The sequence below is a fragment of the Bufo gargarizans genome, chromosome 5 (genome assembly GCF_014858855.1).
Source record: "Bufo gargarizans isolate SCDJY-AF-19 chromosome 5, ASM1485885v1, whole genome shotgun sequence".
NCBI classification, from domain to species: Eukaryota; Metazoa; Chordata; class Amphibia; order Anura; family Bufonidae; genus Bufo; species Bufo gargarizans.
Window position 1 is genome coordinate 125532554 of NC_058084.1, and position 6000 is coordinate 125538553.

Sequence of the window (6000 nt, forward strand, 5' to 3'; positions counted from 1 at the left end):
ATTTTGATAATTACCCAAAAAGACTGAAAATTTGATTTATGGTATAACTAGATAACAGTTAATAGGCCTTAATTACCTGCCACAAGGTGGAGCTGTGTACATCTTCCTATAGGGAGGAGGAGTTAGAACAGCCTAGAGGCAGACAATGAATGGAGAGCTGTGAAAGAGCAAAACAAAATTCAGTATAGAGAGAGTGGATGTCTGGACAGTGATCAATGTAGATGCATTTTTGGGAAGCATAGAAGTGCCACAAGGAGGTCGAGTAGAAGTCCTGTGGAGATAAACTGCTTAACATGAAGCTTTTAGACTCCATAGCAAACATTGTCCAGCAAAATAAAGGCTTCTGTCGCTGGACAAACCTAAAAGGCAGAATCTGGATATGCCCACCATATGTGGAAATCTGTAGCAACCTTAACTGTGAGTTCAGCAACAAAAGGTGCAGAGCATGGTCTGATGTACGATAGGGGTCCTTCCTGTGGTTGCATAGTGAGAAGTGTTGCATCGCTATTTCTGGATGCTTCTGCAAAATATAGCTAGAGAACTACAGTGTAAGACAAAATGTAAGACAAAATGAGACATCTTGGTCTATTAACTGTTACTGCAGCTGTGTAACCTGTACAAATTGTGGAAATTGCACCTGTGTAAGAACTGCCAGTCCATGTATGCTGAGAACTGTAACTGATATGAGTGAACTTGATTCTTCAGTAAAGAATTGTTCCACTACAAAACTGCCTCATCTTTGCTTCCACCTCTGCCTTGCACCTCACAATTCATCACTATCAAGGGCGCCCCAAACCACCACCAGGCAGTAGAAACCCCAGAGCAAGGGTGTGACCTGAAGGGAAGAAAGATCCTCCTTTCCCATCACTGCCCAGGGGAGCATCAGCGTGAGTAACCACTAAAACCACCATTTCTGCTGCTATCACTCCTCTCCCCTGTCCTGGGCTCACTGCAACTGCTACTTAGGCGTGTTGTGCTGCTATATATACTGAATTGTTATTGCAAATTCTGGTTCACAAAATTAACATGCTGCAGAATATTTTTCATTTTGGATTCATGGCTCAAGATCCAATCCTAAATTTTAGTTGCATGTAGTTTATTTACATTCGGTGTCCTCTGTGCAATAACAATCAGATCTTGTTGGGCTTGTGGTGAGCTTGTATCTGTTTACTTCACCCTGACTAACCTATTCCAGAGAACACTGTAAACCAGACTTGGACTATACAGAAACCTGTGAGATATGGGGTGAGAGAGCCAAGAAAGTGTGATCGGGAGTTTAGTCCTGAACAGATAAAACATCAGGCACTATATACCCAAATGATAGCCCATAGAATTGCCCTATATATTTCACCCAGATGTCTTGGAGCTCAATAGCTCATCCAGGTGATGCTTTATTTGAGTATATGAGGAAGATTTATCAATCTGTGCCTAAAACTGAATTGTGCCAAAGTTATCACATGCCTATGTTAGTACGGTATTCTTCGCCCTATAAGATGCCCCGGCCCATAAGACGCACCTAAGGAAAATAAGAAAAAAATATATATTTAACCAAAAGGTGTGCTTTTGGTGGGTTTGAACTAATGGAGGTCTGTGCATGACACTATTATGGGGATCTGTGGATGATGCACTGTTATGGGGTGGGGGATTTGTGGATGGCACTGTTATGTGGGGGATCTGTGGATGGCACTGTTATGGGGGGAGCTGTGGATGGCATTATGATGGTGGGGGGATCTGTGGATGGCATTATGATGGGGGGATCTGTGGATGGCACTGTTATGGGGTAGTGGATCTGTGGATGACACTGCTATATGTGTCATCCACAGATCCCCCCATAACAGTCCCATCCACAAATCCCCCCAGTATAATGCCATCCACAGACCCCCCCCATCATTATCCCATCCACAGATCCCTAATGAGGGTCTGTAGTATGCAGGGAGAGCGGTGGGGCCGTGCAGGCACTGTACACTGGCCCGCCGCTCAGTATGTACTGTATACGTAGTGTTAATCGTCATATCTAAACTGTGCTCCCCCTGCTCCCCATGTGTACCGTACTTACCGGTACACCTCACGCTCCTGTAGTAAGCAACTAACAGATAGCAGGCAGGCCGGGGGCCCGTAACTCACGGAGGTCACGTGCCTGCTCCGCCTACTTTATGAATAAAGTAGGCGGAGCAGGCATGTGACCTTAGTGAGTTACGGCCAATAAATTCTATGTTGTAAGCATACCCCAGACTAGTGGCACTTGAATGATGGAACCAAGCATGTGAAGCCTTGCTTATCCATCTCCGTAGGTGGATATGCACAATACTATACTACACATTATAGGGCATCTCTGTTGGTCCCATGTTCATACATTGCTGAGAAAAATGATATTTTAATATATACAAATTAGCCTCTAGGAGCAATGGGGACATTGCTGTTACTCCTAGAAGCTCAGCTCTCTCTGCATCTGCTGCATCCTCTGCACTTTCAATGTCCTTAGGAGGTGAGGGCCAGGCGTGATCATGTTTACACTGCTTCACCCCGTCAATCAAGTGCAGAGTGTGCGGCATAGCTGCTTCCTTTATTTACTGAATATCACTATATTCTCCTCGGGGTCTGTGCTGTCACTGACAGCCGGGGACCCGACCTGCTCGTGCTAGATTGCAAGAAAGAGCAAGAAACAAGGCTGATTGCACGGGCCACATGCAGCCTGAGTGTTGTGCACCTCTGTCCTAAAGGAAATGAATACATTATTTTATTAAGATTATGTTCATAAAAACTAATTATGAAAGAAATGAGTAACTGAAAAGGGGTTCTAATTTTTATTGCACATCAGTCACACAGAAGGACTACATAGGCGCATGCTTACAAAGGACCTAGTCCAGAGGAGGAAATATATTCAGTAGTTACTTTATTTAAAGTCTCAAATACAATGTGTTTCTGTGCTCCAGGGCCCTTTCTTTAAGTAGCAGAGACAACATGAAGAAGGGGCCCTGGAGCCCAGAAACACATTGTATCTGAGACTTTAAATAAAGTAAGTATTGGATATATTTCCTCCTCTAGACTACATCCTTTGGAAGCATGCACCTATGTGATGCCCATCTACGAGACTGATTGTCCTGGTAGCTGTTTTTTGTTCCTCAACAACTCTCCTGCCTTTTCCAGCAAGCAAGATCAGGGGGATGATGATATGGGCTGCAGCTACCATTTATTTGAAAAGCCTTCAATAGTGTTGTGCCTTCATCAAAACCCTTAAAGGTGAGCCTTCTTAATCTTTGCGGTGTTGAACATACATTACCATGACATACTACGGTAACGGAGCAAACGGAGACGTACCTCCAGGTTCTCGGGCATACCATGTCCCCTGATTCCATAGACTTCTGGGCAGCCAGATTGGAACAGTGTCTTGTCAAGCCTCCAGTGTTATCTCAGAGAGAGTTTTCTGGATGGCAGGTGGCATTATCATACCTAAATGGACAAACTTGGGTGTCCAAGTTTTTCTATTTCAATATCAGATCGGTCTCTGGTCTTTTCCTCAGACAGCAGAGGTGAACAGGAAGAGAGACGAGAGATGGCACGTGCACACTGCGGGAGCCGTCTCCGCATACAGCTGATCGGCAGGGGTGCTGGGTGCCAGTTTCCTGGCGATCTGATATTGATATCTAATTCTAAGAATAGGTCATCAATAGTAAAAGTCTGGAAAATCACTTTAAGGTCTTGGCTGAACATTTCAATTGAGTTGAGGCCTATATTTTGACTGGGCCTTTGCAACACCTTGATTCTTTTCTTTTTCAGTCATTCTGTTGAAGATTTGCTTGTGTGCTTGGGATTATTTTCCTGTGTTTCTGCCAAGCTATGTGATAAATGGCCTCACATTTCAATCTAGAAAACGTTGGAATACTGAATTCATGGTCGACTTATAACCCTTCCAAGATTGATAGTCAGCAACGGTTCTTCGCTAAGATCATTGCTGATGTCTTTCCTCCTTGGCAAACACCTGAATGCTCTAGACCAGCAAACTGCCAAAACTTCTGCTTTTATAAAGGTGGCACCACTTACTGATGATCAATTATTCAGGTGCATCTGATTAGCAGCACCTGGCTGCTACTTAACCTCTTAACTCCTATAGTGGCTGTAAGGGTTACTTAATTTCTCATCTACTCCTTCTGCATTTTGGCTTACTTTTTGTTAATTAAATAATAACAAGTGTATCATGTGTTGTCGTTCATCTGAGGATGTTTTTACCTAATTTTAAGAACTTTTAATGAGCAGATTTGTTTTTTATTTTGTCCTGATATATAAAACCATAAAATTATAAGAGGGTGTACTTTGTTTTACTAATGACTGTGTTATGTTACTGTATATACCCCTACTAAAATGGTAAATGCTTAAAATATTTAATGCAAAGAAATAAAAGAAGAGTCACACACTGTATTCTGAGATAATTATAGATAAATGAAATATTGGTTTAATACATTATCTGCAATCAGTGTTTGGTCAGTGATTTCCATCAGTGATTGTGAGCCAAAACCAGGATTGGAGCCTCCACAGACATAAGGTATAGGGGAAAGATCTGTATCTGTTCTGTGTTTAGAAATCACTGACCGAACACTGTGTAAATAAGGCCTAAGAGTTAATGAAAGTATGTAATGATGATATACTATATAATGGTATATATACATGTTTTTTCAATCAACCAACATTTCAGATATTCTTTTAAAAATATTTTTTAACATACTTCCATTTTTCAACAAAAGATCTTATGGAATGATCATATTAGATAATCTTGAAATCTGATCACTTCATAATATCCAATGCAAAATAGCACTAGGCAATGTGTGCAGTATATGCTGCTGATTGATGAGGGTTCAGAAGTGCCTACGATGGTGAGATCTAGGCCTCACTATTTCTAATAGGTGTGTCACCTTCTGAGTTCAAGCAGGTACTACCTCTGGACTTGTGTCTGAGCCAGCAGCAGATATAGAAAATAGTTGGACTCTGTACAAGAACAGTATGTAGAAATTCAAGGTGTTTAAAATTCTATTTTAATTTGCTTAACTAGTCACATGGTCGATAGGAACATTTTGCAACATTAATGTTCCCTTAAGATTTACACACTTGATTTTAGGACAGCTCTATGGTCAGTTTGTAAAGTTTGCCTACACTGTCTATTGAAAGTGTAAGGGTAGGACCACAGGGTCAGGTTTCTGCATGCAGTTTTGGAAGAAGTAGTATCTGTTCTATAGACTGTCTCTTCTTTTATGATCCACTCTTGATTTTGGCTTCCAAAACTGCATACAGAAATCTGACCATGTGGCTATACCCTAAGGCTACTTTCACATCTGAGCTTTCCCTTTAGACTAATGAGATCCGCCATAGGATCTCAATAGCGGGGGAAAAACTCTTATGCTTTGTCCCCATTCATTGTCAATGGGGACAAAACTGAACTGAACGAAATGGAGTGCACCAGAACGCATACTGTTCCATTTGGTCGCGTCCCCATTGCGGACAGAATAAAGCTGAAAGCAGCATTTTTCTGTCCGCGACGTGGTGAGCAGCAAGACGGATCTGTGATGACTCACAATGTAAGTCAATGGGAATGGATCAATTTTCTCGGACACAATATAAAACGGATACGTCCCCCATTGACTTTCAATGGTGTTCATTATGGATCCCACGTTGCTATGTTAAAGATAATACAACCAGATCCATTCAGAATGGATGCAGACAGTTGTATTATCATGACGGAAGCGTTTTTGCTGATCCATGTTGTATCCGGCAAAAACCCTGGTGTGAAAGTAGCCAAAGTTAGCTTGAAAATCTATCTCCTGTTCCATTAGAAGCTGAGGCTATTGCTCTGTCACCAACGCCACACACTGCAAATGTGCCTGTTTACTTTGGCTGCTGTACATAAGCACAAGCCTGCCAGAAGTCCAAAAGCAAACTAATGTATGGAGAGCTGATTTCCATTGCAGGATAGAATGACTTGAAACAACACACAAACCATCAAAGAGAAAT